Source organism: the organism of the source record quoted next, unplaced genomic scaffold, assembly GCF_019419815.1.
Source record: "Pyrus x bretschneideri cultivar Hongxiangsu unplaced genomic scaffold, Pyrus_bretschneideri_v1 Contig12, whole genome shotgun sequence".
NCBI classification, from domain to species: Eukaryota; Viridiplantae; Streptophyta; class Magnoliopsida; order Rosales; family Rosaceae; genus Pyrus; species Pyrus x bretschneideri.
The window spans coordinates 5,794,640-5,814,252 of NW_025999413.1; the positions used below are offsets into that span (position 1 = coordinate 5,794,640).

Sequence of the window (19,613 nt, forward strand, 5' to 3'; positions counted from 1 at the left end):
TTACTCATATATACTGTATATATTGTATGGAATAAGAGATGTTAATTTTCATAGAATTTTTGTTCATTTTTTGTTTTGGTATTGTATTTACACAGAAGCGCATATGTTTCGTTGTTCAAGCCATATGGCCAACCACTCTCTAGCATCAAAGTGGACCAGTGAGTATTACCAAACTATATCAAATCAAATAATATGAACAACTCATCTTCTTTTCAACATATTTTTCCGACATATTTTTTTCATGTATCAATTATTATTTTCCCAAAATTTGAACCCAAGAAACTAAATGTGTTACAAAAACAGATCTTTTATGTGTTGTGAGTTCAGCAAAAACTTCAAACTCAGTTTTCTCTTCTGGGGTTTTATTAATTTTTATGAATTTAAATTTATTTTGATCTTTTATTTGTAGTCACTTTCAAACTTTGAGCTCTAAAAGCCATTAAATAAGGAAAGCTAAAACTAGGACTTAAGAGGTAATTAGAATTATACTACCCAATTTTTAATCAATAACTAATTTGTCTAATGAAAAATACCATCATGCATATTTTGGTTATAGAGGCTCTTTTCTATTTGTTTTTTATTTCGTGGATTGTAAACATTAGAAGGCTAAGCCTCTGACAACAGCTTCCCTAAGATACGTTTTTGAGAAGGTAAAAAGAGAGGGATACTTTATGTTCTGTTTCTTTTGTGTGTTCTTTTAAAATTTAAGGTTGTGTGAATTACAAATGCCAATAATCATGCGGAATCAAGAAGCATTGCTCATCTAATTGTGGAATTTAGAATCTAATCTTGAGGTTGTAATTATGACAGTTAAAGTGAAACAAATGTGGTCCAACATTGATCCAAAACATGACTTGCTGGTTTACCACTTTTGTAATTTCGATAATCTTGCAAAGAATTTCTTTGAGATTTTTATAGTGCTCTTTTTTTGGTGGGCAAGAGAATGGAAGAGTATTTTCCGTGTTGCCAACAGTTCAACATAGTAACTAATACTCATGCATATATTCGCCAGTGAAAATACTTTCCATTTTTAACTTATCCTTGGGTAGCAAATATTGATGAGTTTATGTTTTTTTCCTCCACTTCTCAGTGTTTTCAGGCGATTGGAGCTAAATATGGAGAAGGTTTTGAGAGTTTTGGACATGTTGGACCTCTCAAGGTTGATGTGGTGTAATTTATGGAATCATATGTATAGTAGTCATTGTTTTTTATGCTCTATCGAAATTAATTTACTGATTATGCTATGACTTACTACTGTTAATTTTTACTAAGAGTAGGATTTTTTGGAAGACAAACTGCAATAAGATTTTCTTAAACAAATACGATATGTTGTCAAACTGATGAAGCTTATGGTCTTATATTCTCTTTTGACAATGTTGTGGTAAGTTTCTATAACACTCATTAGTTATTTGTTTCAAGTTCTGATGGCTAGAAATGAAAATGTAATGAACTGTGGAACATTGTATTTGTGACATCTTACTGATCAAGAAAAAGATTTAAATGTGCAATTATTAAAAGAGATCTAATTGCGTAACAGTTACTTTTTTTGGCAAGGGTTTTCGATTTTTCTGACGACGCTATTCTCATTTTCTTTTTTTTTTTGAGTTGCATGTAATAATTTATGGTCAATGTGATCCCATATCTATTTAATTAGTTATATTCTTAAATCATGTAGGAAGACTAGCAAGTGGCAATGATGCTGCTTTCTAAATAGTTACTTTTTTTATCGTAGACCAAATCATTGAGAAAATAACTCTACATGTAACATTCTTTCGAAGCAATCCATATGTCGATATTGGTAAGTATCGTTTTTCTATTTGTCCTTTATGATATATTTGTTCACATTGTGGTATTTTGACCAACATTTTGTTATTATAAAGGAATTAGCTTCATTTTTCACAACTTAATATTTCTAATTTGGTGGATGTACTTTATTAAGACATTTGAACAAAGTTGACCATCTATGCACAGTCTTCAAATTATAGTTTCTGTTTTGGGATTTCTTTATCAAACCCCTTGGGCCTTCGTGTGTAAAATTTAGTGTTCCTCCCTTTTGGCTGATAGAATTAGGCTCAAGCTTTATTGCCTTCAGATTATATTTAGTCATGTTAGAAGTTAAATTGCAAAGACAGATGATAAACTGTACTTAATATTTTGTTTGTTTTCTTTGGTTTAGGTGGTTTGAACTAAAAGAAGCTAAGAAATGAATGATGCACAGTCGCAGTGATATAGAATGCTTACATTGCAACTTCAGCTATACAAATTTTGCCACCCCAATTGATCGATGGGTATATCACTTTCTGTTTACACCCTACCAAACAAACAGTGTGTTCTTCTATTTTTCATCCAGCTTTTATCTAATATACATTTATCATTTTCAATCTTTGTTATACATTTAAGGTAGTGAGACAAAACTAATCAAAGAGGCAAACGCACAAAAGTTGATGAGGTGCTATAAAATTGTTGAAAAGGTAACCATACTATATTCTTATTTTCTTTACAGTATAATTTCATTGTCATATAAATTAATTTCATGTGTTACAATATTTTCTTTCGTTGCCTAGGGTGATTTCTTAACAATCAACAGTACTGGAGAAAAAAATTGAGCGTTGCAGTAAACAATATTTGTCGTATTTTATCATTCTAGATAAAGTAATAAAACTTCTACAAGTTTTGGTGTCTGTTGCATAGATTAAATCTTTCATATGTAAATAGTATAAATCTTTCATGGCATAGACTTTACATCTTTGAAACATAATCTTTCTTATAATTTTTAATCCCACAGCAACGCGCAGGTAGAACTTTCTAGTGTTATTCTATATACGTAGCATATGCCACAGGGATTGGATAAAATTTGATTAACCGAGTGCTGAGTGGGCACTGCAAAATCAACCCGCCGAAAGCAAATCTTCCTCACGTACGAAGGGAATGCAGCCGCCCATCAGCGCTCAAATCTTCCTCACGAAGGGAATGCAGCTGCCCATCAGCGCTCGGGCTAGCTTCGTGCTTACTATCACTAGTCTTTCGCTTAAGCATGTGCTTTATCTCTGCTTCTTTCTTATCTACAAAGACCATAAGATCCTTGAAACTAGTTGACCAGAGTAAGCGTCGAGATCTCGTGTTGGTAGGTCCAATCTCCTCAACGTCCGCTTCCACAGGCTCGGGGGTAAACCTGCGGTATTGACAAAGGATCCTACAGAAGAACACCGCAAGAGCAAGGAAGCATGCAATACCGCAGATAAGAAACAGGCCCCAAAAGCTTGTTAGAGATAGCTGGCCTCCGTCAACTTTATTGAGTTGAGTAGGGCAATCGTTATGTGTAAGCCACTTATTACGGATCTTTTGTAGATCACCGTTCTCTGAGAGTTGAAGAATTGCAGTCGACAAGTCAACAGCAAGAGGAGAATCCTTTTGGAAGGCCTGAGACAAGGAAACTAAATATGAGAGTACAAAACAATATTGTGGCTGTCTTGTGAATTCCTAACTGACAAATGCATCATTCAATAAAATTAAAAACCGAAACACTGAATTTTTAACGATAATGTTATTTGTTCCTGTATAAGGCATCCATAAGAAAAATAATAAAGGCAGTGTGGTTGAAGATCAGCATTTCATGGTCAGAGTATTCATTTTTCCAAATCTAAATGTATAAATACTTACAAATCCCCATCCGCTTTTGCTAAACTCCGGCCCTACTGTCCTGAATGCGCATTTGGTGCTGGACATAAACAACTCAATTTAAGGAAGCTCATCAACGATGGCAGCTACCCCACCACGTGTCGGTCCATCTGTAAGGGCTTTAATATAGGCTTCCATGTCTTCCAACTTAACCAGTCTAGATTCCGCTATGTTCATCTCATCAACCAAATACCTCCAAACGAATGACCCGTCTTGAACTCCGATTCGATCATTACTTGATATCAAGTTGTCAATCCCTTCAATCCGTGACGTCAGCCGTTGCACCGTGAGAATTGAAGTCAAACTAGCCGTGTAGCTGGAATTGATAATTAACACTACAAATAACCATATAATCAGCACCAGCCGTCCCAGGGTGCTCACGGTGTTCTCTCCTGCACCAAGTCCAAGTCGCAAAGGATGTTAGAAGTTAATATTACGAGTTGCATTCACGAGATAAAGGAAGATTAAGCATGAAGTACATACTCTGTGAGAAAAACATTGTGGAGAAACTAAACCCGCAAATCAAAAGCGGTATCAGTAAAAGTACTCGTATAGGCACTTATCAACAGCCATAATGATGTAAGACATACTAACCAAAAAATGGTTATGAGCTGTTGGCTCGGTGGACCACGGAACTCATGATTCATCCGGTGCTCAAGAATCCAAACAACAGCTCCCACGAAAAGGAAGAAGGCACCGGTGACCAACCACATCTGGTAAGTAAATGGCTTGAGGAAAGCCCAAGCGTTGGATTTTTCCTCTTTGACAGGAACAACTACAACAAGTCCCGATTCCATGTAAGGCTGTGTAAAATCAACTATTCTTGTCCTATTAGTAGTAATTGTAATATCTCCAACAGCTGCATCAAATTTCTGAAAAGGAAAAAGGAAGTGAGCAAATCAAAGTTTTGATTAGACAAAACTGTATATAAAGGTGATTCTGTTAACCTAAATACTCACATTTTGCGCAACCTGGGCTACAAGACTGCTGTACTCAGGATTCCTCTTACCATCTCCATACAATATATATGTCCGTGGCACAGCATACGGCAGTAAGTTTACAGCAGCTTCAAAGACATCAATACAGTATCCTCTGACCCCTGGAGGGCTCTTGTCTTTAACCACAAAATCTTCGTAACTTACTCGATAAGGCACTCCAATTCGCAGTGGCCTGCCATTGTTGGGAAATACCCATCCCCGAGGTATAGCTGTAACTTCACCAGGCCATATAACGCTATAAAGTTGAGCAGTCGTATTCCTATTGAATGGCTTCTTATATGATATCTCTGGAGCATTGCCTGAGAGACCAGTAGAATTTGACCAATAGCCAACTCTACGGGAACCAGTTCCTCCAATATTCAGAATGTCATATGCTGGACGAACTAGATATTTATCTTGATCAAACTCAATCTGACCACTTATACCTGTGAAGTTCATCTTAAGAATCGTCTGTAGATATTTTTGGCCTCCATCAAAAATACGGAGTGATGTTAAATGCAGTGTGCTTCGATTTGTGTCATTCAACCTTCGGTCATTAGAGAAAGATACATTCCCACCTTCGTTGAAGAAAACATCAAGAGCACGGGCTGCTAGCCAAATAGAGTCGTATGCATAGAGCGCATAAGAATTGAAGCTTGGACTCCCGTCATGTTGCAATTTGCTCCATCTAGACATAAAGCGCTTTTTGAGATCAGTATCTGGGGTATGATGACGAAGAGCAACAACCCCTTGTAAGAGATTCATTGTGTCGGGGCCAGGGGGATTTAGTGAATCTAAATGAGAAGGAAGCCAATCCGTCGCAATCCAGACATAGCCACTGGTCATCATTCCAAGTGACTTGGCAATGGAAAAAATAGTTAAACCGGAGTCGGGATTAACATGTACAATATAAACCCGAGATTCCATGAGGTTCACTCCCACCAACAATTCATTGATATCGCTTTTGGGGGCTCCAGGAGAGAAGGCAGCCTTGTATGAGATCTTAGAACGCTTCACCGCCAAGGCATCGCTTAGTATAGAAATCCCATTTCTGCCATAATCATCATCTACAAAGATTGCTATTACTTCTCTCCATCCAAAATACTCAACTAAATCAGCAACCGCATACATTTGGAAATAGTCACTCTGTGTGGTTCGGACAAAATATGGGTATTGGAGAGCAGCAAGGGAGGGGTCTGTTGCTCCAAATGATAGAAGTGGTACATGGAGCTCATTAACAACATGAGATATGACATGAGCTATTCCAGAGGATTGTGGGCCGACTGCAGCAACCACGTCGTTTTCAATCAGCTCCATAGCTGCAACGAGAAGGACATCACTTTATTTTTTTAGTTTTAAGACAGAGCGAGGCAGGGATAACAATAATATTTATAAATTTATCCATTCTGAGACAAGGACATGGTGATACCAACAAAATTCGTAACACAGTGCTCAAGCAGGAAGAATCATACAAAACAACCAATTTACAGATCATAATGCAAATACATAGAACCAAGGACTAGTATTTCGAGACTCTGATCATCTAGCAATAAAATTCAGCATTATGATGGCAACTAATTTGATAAATGAAATCAGTAGCAGCTTGATCTAAAAGCTGGTTTCTTATTTAGTAGGATCTTGTTTTTGTTGAAAATCAATGTCAAAGTTAGGTATGGAAAATTAGGCAATGTTAGGCATGGTTGAATAAAAATAAATTAGGTGCAATTAATGTGTTTTGTGTGGTAATAAATAATCTTAGTTTATTCATTTGGTTTGCTATAAATACCCAAGTCCTCAAGCATTGTATATCATCCAAGGAAAAACAAAGCCTAGAGCTAAATAAGAAAAGCTTTGCTAATTAGTTTGTTTTGTGAGCTTTCTTTAAGAGTGTGTTCTATTTTCTTCTTCTTGGGATCATTAGAGTTATCTTGGATACTCTTCTTATTCAACAATTGGTATCAGAGCCAAGTCGGTCAGGGATCGGTCTTGGTAGAGCATTGGTTGTAAAGTCTCTTGGAATTCCGAGTATGCTCTGTGGTTGCAGTTTTGACTGATCTTCCACATCAGAAAAGGTTTCTTGAGATTATTGCTGGGGTTATCACAAACCTTGAGAGGGAGCTTCTTTGTGTCGAGAGTAGTGTATTACTCTGCACGGTAGTCACTCAAGCTTGCTCGGTGTAGTCAAAGTCTTGCCGATACGATGGGTGATCTTCAAGTTGTTGGAGGAATCAAGAAGCTCAACAACCAAAACTATAACACGTGGGCAACGTGTATAGAGTCTTACCTTCAAGGTCAAGACTTGTGGGAGGTTGTCGGTGTATAGAGTCTACCTACCAAATTAAAGGTCCTACTTCCCATGTCAATAAAGGACAATATTCTTTTTTTTTTTTTAATGAAAAGATGATAATGGATTAGTTGAGTCAAATTATATAAAGTTTGGTAATCAGACTATAATAGTAATTCTACTCTCTAAACCACACAAGACGGTAAGAAAGAACCAAGACCCTATGAATTGGTATGAATAGTGGCTCCCCCAAGAATTGAAAGCACAAAATGGCATGCCTTAAATTGCCATTACTATTTTCCTCTTTCCCAATAACCAACAATTTGAGTATTCATCAAGGCAGAGCTAAGCTAACCACATGTAAATGGTGGATGAAATACAATTGTGCAAGAGGCATAACGTCCAAGTTTTGGAGGGCTTGAATTTGGAGAAACACATCGACTCTTTAATGTGAATCTTTCTGTATTCAGAGAAACAAAGAAGTAAAACAATGCAACCTACGTTTTGGACATGGCTAAAGTTGTGATCCCATGGCTTATGTAGAGTACACGGTTAGATTTTTCTTTAGTATTTATAGACGCTCAATGATGATACATATTTGATTGTTCGGTGTGATTTAAGGATCTTCGATCACTCGATTTAAGTAATTGGATCAAATCTAACAATCAAATGTGTCGACACTAAATACATATAGGTACTTAAGAAAAAGCTCACAAAATCCACCCCAAGTTTGATAGAGGTACTTAACCATCATGAAGATTAAGTATGAATGTGTACGGTTTAAATTTTTATAGTATCTATAAATGCTCAGTGATGATACATATTTAATCATTCGGTGTGATTTAGCAATCTTCAATCACTCAATTTAAGTAATTTGATCAAATCTAACAATCAAATGTGTTGACACTAAACGGCAATAAGTACTCCAGAAAAAGCTCACAAAATCCACCCCAAGTTTGATAGATGTACTTAACCATCATGAAGATTAAGTATGATTGTGTACGATTTAATTTTTTTAGTATCTATAGATGCTTAATGATGATACATATTTGATCATTTTATGTGATTTAACGGTCTTCAAACACTCAATTTAAGTAATTTGATCAAAGTTAACAATCAAATACGTCAACACTAAATGTCTGTAGGTACCTAAAAAAATGCTCACAAAATCCGCCCCAGGTTTGATACAGGTACTAAACCATCATGAAGACTAAGTACGAATGTGGATGTGTGAATATTGGTCACGGATTTTGACAGCTTCATTTTGGACCACTAATTCTCTTTAATACATTAAATTGGCTGTATTAAATTATGAATGTTCCCCCACCCATGATATAGATGTTAATCTATGGTATTAATTATTACTAAGAAAGTTCAAATAGGAAGACTTTCTTTTCTCGTCATTTAAAAAAAAAACTCGAGAAAAAGAAAATTCTTGTAGTTAACATCAAGAACTTGTAGTTAACATCAAGAAGTTGATCACAATAAATATTATAGTGTTGTAAAATCGACGATGTGTGTACAGTGGAATAAATAAAACAAGACACAAAATTTACGAGGTTCCTTTACAGTCAGTGTGACTGGAGTGCGTCCTCGGACAGCAGTGATGCTTTCATTATAATTTGGAATAATAAGAGTACAAAGATAACTCTATGTATTCTCTCCTCTCCTCTTCCTCTCTTTCTTTCTCTACTCTATATTGAAAGCATACATAGTGCTCTATTTATAGAGCAACTCCAAGCATACATCTTTGACAATACAACCTCCATGCATTTACAAATTCAATTTTACTTTGCATGAGCATTGAAAACTTCTACCAATGCTGAAAACTTCTGCCAAAATATTGTGAGCATTCATTACCCACCAGACTTTTCAACATATAGCGGGTTTTGATTTATTGTTGGAAAAATTATAGTGGGTCTTGGTCAAATATTTCTTTATACTTAATTCTCATGTTTACACAAGTATAATGCACACATGTGTCACATATGGCACATTTTATACGATTACCATTTTTTTAAGTTGTGAATTGCCCTAGTAGTTAGTATATTATTTTTAATTGATGGCGTCCCCAATTCAAACAAAACATGTTTTATTTTATTCCTTTTTTCTAATTTTTACTATAAATACAGAGAAACTATGAACACTGATAAGATAAGTTACATTGTGTATCATTTTAGTGAATGATAAAATTATAGTTAAATGAATTTAGCCAAAATGATTTCTGACATTGACATAACTCCTCGCTTTAGTTCTTGACATTGAAAATCGATAATAATGGTTCATGAGTTTGTCAGTCGTCAACTATTTTGGTCATTCTGTGAAAAATCTCTGTTAAATGGAAAAACGAGGGGTTATTGGACAAAAATATTTTTAAGATTTTTCATAAAAATATCAAAATGATTGACTGTAGACAAAATTAGTGACCACTTCTATTAATTTTCAATCTCAATAACTATCTCAATGACCAAAATCGAAAAGTTATATTAATCTCAATACCATTTTACTAAAAAGCATTAAATAAAATAATAACAAAATTGCTCAAGAATCGCTTGAAGTTCAACTGTTCAACCTAAATCATCATTTATGTTAACTTGCGGACAGCCAATTAAATGATGCATATTATATAATATGCATATAAAATAAATAATAAATATAAAATACATAACAAATATAAAAAATATCCTAAAAAATGAAAAGCCAGAAGTTGATTCTTTACTTGTGCTTGGAAGACTGTTGTGGGTAGGGGTGGGCACGGTCCGGTTCAATCAGTTTCCACCCACAAACAGAATTGGAATCGAAAAATTTTAACAGTTCGGTTTGATGCAATTCTGTTTAAATTTATTACTAAAACCGTACGGTTAGGTTCATGATGGTTTCGGTTTGGTTCATGCTAGTTTACGGTTCTAACCAACATTATATATATATATATTTTTTTTTTTTAATTTTCTACTTCTAATACCAAACACATATTTCAACCACAAATTCAAGTAAATTTGAGTTCCACTACTAGATCTACAAAATTTGTAACCGGAAGATAGAAAGTGTGCATATAAAATAAATCAAAATATAGAATAGTTCATATCAAGACCAAAGTGTATATCTTGAACTAAAACTAAAGTGTACATAATGCATAATATACTAGAAAATAATGGAGAAAAATAAAGTAGGAGGAGAAAATTGATAAAACAACAAAGGAGGAGAGAAGTGAAGAAAAATATTGGGCTTATGCACATGGTCTTCTTCGAAAATTGTCTTATTTATATAAAAAAATTAAAATAAAACCATAATTTATATTAAAAACGGTAAGGTCCGGTTCCTTCTGTTCTTAATATTTTCAAACCGGAACTGGAACTGTTTGAAATGGTTCGATTTGGTTTTTGTTCCAATTTTGAATTTTTTGGTCAATGCGGTTTTTTACCCTTTTTTTTGTCACAATTTGATTCGGTTTTTATGCCCACCCGTAGTTCTGGGAAGACAGAAGTCTAGCTGAGACTATAAGAGAAACAGCATATGCAGATGCATATGTACAGTCTAAACTGTTCAAAGCTAAAGCTTCACCCAACTTTGGCTATTCAGGTATCTAAAAATGCTATCTTCTTCCACTCAACTTCTTTGGAAAATCTTATTGTTTAAAGCTGTTATTTTATTTTAACTTTTTGTGTACTTTTATGTTCTGCATGTGGTTTGCTTCACCAACTTGTTCATATAAATACTTGGTATTTTATACTGTTTAGGAATAGGGGTTCCTGGTTTGATTTGGTAATGATGGTAGTTTAGTACACTGATTAGCCATTCAAAATTGGAGTTTTGAGTAAAACCCATGTCAAAATTGTTCTTCTGGTTCCCATTTGGGTATTAATTTTAATTTTTAGAAGCCACGTGGTCTAAGCCATTATTCAAGAGGATTTTAATTGGTTTTATTTATTTATATTTGTTAATAGGAGTTTTTGAGTAAAACCTCATGTTCAAGCTTGTTCTTTTGGTTTCATTTGGGTATCAATTTCAAGAATCCAAGGTGTTTTAAGACAATATTAAAGTGGAATTTTAATTGGGTTTTTGCTGCAAAATCTTGGTGTTCAAGGTAAAATATATAATCTGGATTATCTTCTGAGAATTTTGGAACCCATGATGTTAATCTTCAATCTGCCATTCTTTACAGGTCTTTGTTATATTTGATTCACTGCTTAGTCCAAGTTGAAGACTTAACAAGTTTTCGACCGGCAGTTGCAGAGATTTCTGTAGGCATGGAGGTATTGCTGATGAATAGGCCTACTGACCATGTATGCAAGACAAGAACACTGCTTGCATTGATCTTGTGCATGTGGGTGTCCATGCAAGTGATGGCTGGAACAGAAAATGCCACGCATCTGTCTGCAAGGCCAAGTTCTCTGAATATTGGAGCTCTGTTTACTTTCAATTCCGTTATTGGGAGGGCAGCCAAGCCGGCAATTTTAGCTGCAATTGATGATGTCAATTCTGATCAAAGCATTCTTCGCGGGACAAAATTCGAAATACAAAATTCTGATCAAAGCATTCTTCGCGGTACAAAATTCGAAATACAAAATTCGAAATACAAAATTCGAAATACAAAATTCGAAATACCGCGAAGAATGCTTTGATCAGAATTTTGTATTTCGAATTTTGTACCGCGAAGAATGCTTTGATCAGAATTGACATCATCAATTGCAGCTAAAATTGCCGGCTTGGCTGCCCTCCCAATAACGGAATTGAAAGTAAACAGAGCTCCAATATTCAGAGAACTTGGCCTTGCAGACAGATGCGTGGCATTTTCTGTTCCAGCCATCACTTGCATGGACACCCACATGCACAAGATCAATGCAAGCAGTGTTCTTGTCTTGCATACATGGTCAGTAGGCCTATTCATCAGCAATACCTCCATGCCTACAGAAATCTCTGCAACTGCCGGTCGAAAACTTGTTAAGTCTTCAACTTGGACTAAGCAGTGAATCAAATATAACAAAGACCTGTAAAGAATGGCAGATTGAAGATTAACATCATGGGTTCCAAAATTCTCAGAAGATAATCCAGATTATATATTTTACCTTGAACACCAAGATTTTGCAGCAAAAACCCAATTAAAATTCCACTTTAATATTGTCTTAAAACACCTTGGATTCTTGAAATTGATACCCAAATGAAACCAAAAGAACAAGCTTGAACATGAGGTTTTACTCAAAAACTCCTATTAACAAATATAAATAAATAAAACCAATTAAAATCCTCTTGAATAATGGCTTAGACCACGTGGCTTCTAAAAATTAAAATTAATACCCAAATGGGAACCAGAAGAACAATTTTGACATGGGTTTTACTCAAAACTCCAATTTTGAATGGCTAATCAGTGTACTAAACTACCATCATTACCAAATCAAACCAGGAACCCCTATTCCTAAACAGTATAAAATACCAAGTATTTATATGAACAAGTTGGTGAAGCAAACCACATGCAGAACATAAAAGTACACAAAAAGTTAAAATAAAATAACAGCTTTAAACAATAAGATTTTCCAAAGAAGTTGAGTGGAAGAAGATAGCATTTTTAGATACCTGAATAGCCAAAGTTGGGTGAAGCTTTAGCTTTGAACAGTTTAGACTGTACATATGCATCTGCATATGCTGTTTCTCTTATAGTCTCAGCTAGACTTCTGTCTTCCCAGAACTACGGGTGGGCATAAAAACCGAATCAAATTGTGACAAAAAAAAGGGTAAAAAACCGCATTGACCAAAAAATTCAAAATTGGAACAAAAACCAAACCGAACCATTTCAAACAGTTCCAGTTCCGGTTTGAAAATATTAAGAACAGAAGGAACCGGACCTTACCGTTTTTAATATAAATTATGGTTTTATTTTAATTTTTTTATATAAATAAGACAATTTTCGAAGAAGACCATGTGCATAAGCCCAATATTTTTCTTCACTTCTCTCCTCCTTTGTTGTTTTATCAATTTTCTCCTCCTACTTTATTTTTCTCCATTATTTTCTAGTATATTATGCATTATGTACACTTTAGTTTTAGTTCAAGATATACACTTTGGTCTTGATATGAACTATTCTATATTTTGATTTATTTTATATGCACACTTTCTATCTTCCGGTTACAAATTTTGTAGATCTAGTAGTGGAACTCAAATTTACTTGAATTTGTGGTTGAAATATGTGTTTGGTATTAGAAGTAGAAAATTAAAAAAAAAAAAATATATATATATATATATAATGTTGGTTAGAACCGTAAACTAGCATGAACCAAACCGAAACCATCATGAACCTAACCGTACGGTTTTAGTAATAAATTTAAACAGAATTGCATCAAACCGAACTGTTAAAATTTTTCGATTCCAATTCTGTTTGTGGGTGGAAACTGATTGAACCGGACCGTGCCCACCCCTACCCACAACAGTCTTCCAAGCACAAGTAAAGAATCAACTTCTGGCTTTTCATTTTTTAGGATATTTTTTATATTTGTTATGTATTTTATATTTATTATTTATTTTATATGCATATTATATAATATGCATCATTTAATTGGCTGTCCGCAAGTTAACATAAATGATGATTTAGGTTGAACAGTTGAACTTCAAGCGATTCTTGAGCAATTTTGTTATTATTTTATTTAATGCTTTTTAGTAAAATGGTATTGAGATTAATATAACTTTTCGATTTTGGTCATTGAGATAGTTATTGAGATTGAAAATTAATAGAAGTGGTCACTAATTTTGTCTACAGTCAATCATTTTGATATTTTTATGAAAAATCTTAAAAATATTTTTGTCCAATAACCCCTCGTTTTTCCATTTAACAGAGATTTTTCACAGAATGACCAAAATAGTTGACGACTGACAAACTCATGAACCATTATTATCGATTTTCAATGTCAAGAACTAAAGCGAGGAGTTATGTCAATGTCAGAAATCATTTTGGCTAAATTCATTTAACTATAATTTTATCATTCACTAAAATGATACACAATGTAACTTATCTTATCAGTGTTCATAGTTTCTCTGTATTTATAGTAAAAATTAGAAAAAAGGAATAAAATAAAACATGTTTTGTTTGAATTGGGGACGCCATCAATTAAAAATAATATACTAACTACTAGGGCAATTCACAACTTAAAAAAATGGTAATCGTATAAAATGTGCCATATGTGACACATGTGTGCATTATACTTGTGTAAACATGAGAATTAAGTATAAAGAAATATTTGACCAAGACCCACTATAATTTTTCCAACAATAAATCAAAACCCGCTATATGTTGAAAAGTCTGGTGGGTAATGAATGCTCACAGTATTTTGGCAGAAGTTTTCAGCATTGGTAGAAGTTTTCAATGCCCATGCAAAGTAAAATTGAATTTGTAAATGCATGGAGGTTGTATTGTCAAAGATGTATGCTTGGAGTTGCTCTATAAATAGAGCACTATGTATACTTTCAATATAGAGCAGAGAAAGAAAGAGAGGAAGTGGAGAGGAGAGAATACATAGAGTTATCTTTGTACTCTTATTATTCCAAATTATAATGAAAGCATCACTGCTGTCCGAGGACGCACTCCAGTCACACTGACTGTAAAGGAACCTCGTAAATTTTGTGTCTTGTTTTATTTATTCCACTGTACACACATCGTCGATTTTACAACACTATAATATTTATTGTGATCAACTTCTTGATGTTAACTACAAGTTCTTGATGTTAACTACAAGAATTTTCTTTTTCTCGAGTTTTTTTTTTAAATGACGAGAAAAGAAAGTCTTCCTATTTGAACTTTCTTAGTAATAATTAATACCATAGATTAACATCTATATCATGGGTGGGGGAACATTCATAATTTAATACAGCCAATTTAATGTATTAAAGAGAATTAGTGGTCCAAAATGAAGCTGTCAAAATCCGTGACCAATATTCACACATCCACATTCGTACTTAGTCTTCATGATGGTTTAGTACCTGTATCAAACCTGGGGCGGATTTTGTGAGCATTTTTTTAGGTACCTACAGACATTTAGTGTTGACGTATTTGATTGTTAACTTTGATCAAATTACTTAAATTGAGTGTTTGAAGACCTTTAAATCACATAAAATGATCAAATATGTATCATCATTAAGCATCTATAGATACTAAAAAAATTAAATCGTACACAATCATACTTAATCTTCATGATGGTTAAGTACATCTATCAAACTTGGGGTGGATTTTGTGAGCTTTTTCTGGAGTACTTATTGCCGTTTAGTGTCAACACATTTGATTGTTAGATTTGATCAAATTACTTAAATTGAGTGATTGAAGATTGCTAAATCACACCGAATGATTAAATATGTATCATCACTGAGCATTTATAGATACTATAAAAATTTAAACCGTACACATTCATACTTAATCTTCATGATGGTTAAGTACCTCTATCAAACTTGGGGTGGATTTTGTGAGCTTTTTCTTAAGTACCTATATGTATTTAGTGTCGACACATTTGATTGTTAGATTTGATCCAATTACTTAAATCGAGTGATCGAAGATCCTTAAATCACACCGAACAATCAAATATGTATCATCATTGAGCGTCTATAAATACTAAAGAAAAATCTAACCGTGTACTCTACATAAGCCATGGGATCACAACTTTAGCCATGTCCAAAACGTAGGTTGCATTGTTTTACTTCTTTGTTTCTCTGAATACAGAAAGATTCACATTAAAGAGTCGATGTGTTTCTCCAAATTCAAGCCCTCCAAAACTTGGACGTTATGCCTCTTGCACAATTGTATTTCATCCACCATTTACATGTGGTTAGCTTAGCTCTGCCTTGATGAATACTCAAATTGTTGGTTATTGGGAAAGAGGAAAATAGTAATGGCAATTTAAGGCATGCCATTTTGTGCTTTCAATTCTTGGGGGAGCCACTATTCATACCAATTCATAGGGTCTTGGTTCTTTCTTACCGTCTTGTGTGGTTTAGAGAGTAGAATTACTATTATAGTCTGATTACCAAACTTTATATAATTTGACTCAACTAATCCATTATCATCTTTTCATTAAAAAAAAAAAAAAAAAGAATATTGTCCTTTATTGACATGGGAAGTAGGACCTTTAATTTGGTAGGTAGAACAGAAAAAAATGGCCACTAGATAGAGGGTATTAAAATTGTGAACAACCATGCAAGGGTGGTCACATTATACAGTGTGAGTGACGAATGCACTATTATATTTAATGGCGTAAGTAAGGAGATTTTGGACTTTGTGCAATAGAACGAACACACTACTATATCTCAATGATCTAGTCACAAGTATAACTAATAGGAAGATTTAAACTTGTTGCAAGAAAATAAATACATTGCTCGAAACAACTAACAAAACCCTTTTGTGTTTTGTGTGAGACAATATAATTTTGTACTTTGATTTTAGATATGGAAAATATAAAAAGAGTTATTGCATCTGCCAAAGTTTTGGAAAACGACTACAAAGACTTGGATCTGATGCCACCTCCTCCACTAAGTATTTGATTAGATTATATGATGACAACAAATAAAATATTGAATAGGAACCAAAATAATCTTAGTTACATTTTTAAATAATCAAAATAGGGTAGAGCGACAAATTCATTTTTATTTCTTACATATTCTTTTTCATTTTCAGTCATTAAATTAAATGAATTAAAGAATATCAATAATAAAAAATTAATAAAATTATGTAAGAGATAAAAATAAAAAAAAAGCGTAAATAACACAATCCTTAAAATATTTATCACGCACATACTCTTCTCTGAAGTTTAAAACACAATAAAAACACAATTCTCTATAAGCTTATTTCAAGAATCCCTCAACAACAGAAGGGAAGGGACTGGCAAAAACCTGGTCAAAAATGATTTCATGGCAAACCTTTAAGCAAAGCATGATTAATTAGGGTGAATAATCATTGTCTTCCAGACAATCTTCCATCAAAAGAAGCCAACGTGAAGCTGCATGTCCTTTCACAGTACACTTGCGTTAATTTTTGCGTTTTTTTGCTATTATTGTTTTCTGTGAATTTGAAAGGTCGTTGGCTGCACAGTTGTCACCTCAAAGTGGAACAAGATTACAAAATATCTGAGACAAAGCCAAACAATTCCTTGTTTTTTTTCTCCACAACGGACGTAAACGTTCTTTTCTCCACAAGAAACAAGAACATCAAATTAATATCACCTCTTTCAACATTGGTTTAATAAATCACAGACATGATTGTTTTTTTTCATTATCACGATAGAAATTTAAGTTATGCTTGGCGCTTTCATTGTAGATAAAAATTTTACTGTTAAGAGATCAATTTACTTACAAGCCTAGAAGGCCATTTTGACATTCTAAATTAATAATATGACGTCACGTGTTTAAAGAATTTCATATGACTTCATATGATTAATTTGAGACGCTGCTATTTTAAAATCTTTATTTGGCTTATTAAAAGAATAACTTAAGGGCCAGATAGAATTTTAAAATAATAGTGTCTCAAACTATTCGTGTGAAATCACAAATTTAAAACACATGACATCATGTTATTAATTCGGAATAACATAATGACTTTCCAGATTGGTAGGCAAGTCATTCTGTGTTACAAGATATTTTCCATATCTGTGGACGATAAGAATCAGACCAGGATCCTCTCCTAATCTAAGGATGAGGATCCTCATGACCAAGGGATGTGGGCCGTTGGATTTTTATCCAACCGTTACAAACAGGCGGGTCCCTTTAAAGTTATAATAATTATAACCGTTTGAATTTTATCCAACGGTCCACATCTCTTGATCATGAGGATCATCATCCTTAGATTAGGAGAGGATCCTGGTCCATAAGAATCAAATTATGTAGTAGAAGGACATGCCAAACACGACAAAAGCATCCAACTTCAGTAAATGTAAAGGTCATCAGTAACTGTTTAACGGTGTGTATTCAAAGCATATCGCTATATTTGCATCAACCAAGACTATTCTTAAGTTGATCTTTAATTTTAGGATACAAAATTGCCAATTTCAAACATGACATGTTTTATGACTAGAATTCGTACAAACATATGACCTGATGTGTGTTTAACTAACACATTTAAAACGCAATTAACGCTGTTCAACTAATATAATTATTAAGATGATAACTTTTCTCATTTTTCATAAATAGTATGTGTATTGTGTCATGTGTATTAATCAACTTGTAGTCTATTTTATCTGACAAGGTTATGGTGGCCGGCGGCAAGGAGAAGAGAGAGTGAGAGAGATGTGTTTGTAGAATTGTAGGGGAATGTGTGTTGTTATCCCTCCTACATTGTGCCTTTATTTATAGTAGTAAAAGGAGTGAAGATACTCATTCATCCCCAAGGAATACAAGATACAATATGAAAGGATAACTAGAATCAAATCTAATCTAGGATTTACACAATCATACTTAAACTAAAAATGTTTACAACAGATATATATATATATATATATATATATATATCTCCAACAATAAGGAAACCAATCGTCCAAGTCTCTTTTCCAAGTCTTTAAAAGGAACACTCTCGAGAAAGAACAGGAGGAGGACTCTCCACAATCTTTCCAATTAATTCAAAATTTCTTTGAGTTCACACTGCAACCAAAGAAAAATTGTAAACATGTTAATTTTCAATCGGCAATGATGCCTACGAGCACCATCCTCCACAACTTCTAGTAAATTTATCAGTCAATTGTAAGTTTTCAAAAGTCAATAATAAATTCTATTTTCAACAATTATATTGCATCATTAATTTGAATTCATTATTTTCATTATAATTTATGATCTTGTTTTACTTAGCAATCTCAGTTATTCCAGAATTTAAGTATTCATTTATTATCTTATTCATAAAACAGAAACCATGCCAGATTTCTATACATTCATCTTATCAATTTATTCTAGTCAATCTTATCTAATTTGTCATCTAGTCAACAGTTCTATTGCCAGATCAATTATCATCTGGTGTGTGTGTGTGTGAGTAAATTTGAACAAGACCTATTGCCACTTATTACAAGTATGGTGGTGAATACTTAATACAATCACCCATTGATGGATATATTTTGTTGTTAGATGTCATTACAACGTATATGACCGTTATTGGTGAATATACAAAGTCCATGAATGTATCGTAATCAAGTCCCGTGAAAAGGAAAGTTTTATACTTTTATTTTGGAATGTGATATCCACATACCTTTTTTTACTTCTCCCACACCTTTTTAGTTTTCAGCAGTCCTGTAGACATCGAAATTTCGGTCGATCGGATAAATTGAAGAAGATCAACAGACATAAATTAACAAGGGATGTGTACGGAGTAAAAATGAATGTGTGGATAGCACATCCCTTTATTTTTTGTTGGGTGGGAAAATCTAGCCATGTGCAAAAGAAATGACCGGCCATAACAGCAGCAATAAAGGCATAACACCATAGCATCAACAACAACGGAGGTATCAGGATTCAGGATAATGCATGTACATTGTTCCTTCTTGACCATATCTCACGACAATGTTTCTGACAAAACCATTTGGCAAAATTCAAAGTTACCAGTAAAATTCCATAATCGAATAAAATTTTAGAACTAATTACAAAATATGCCCCTGAGGTTTGTGGCTGTGAACAAAAATGACTCGAGTTATTAACGTGCGGTAAAGTGAAAAAATAAAAGCGTTGCA

At 33.8% G+C, this 19,613-nt stretch overlaps 1 pseudogene; it reads right to left on the reverse strand.

Moving 5' to 3' along the window:
* Positions 1 to 2,615: 2,615 nt before the first annotated feature.
* LOC125468016 lies at positions 2,616 to 12,650 on the reverse strand (annotated as a pseudogene).
* Between the last annotated feature and the right edge of the window lie 6,963 nt (positions 12,651 to 19,613).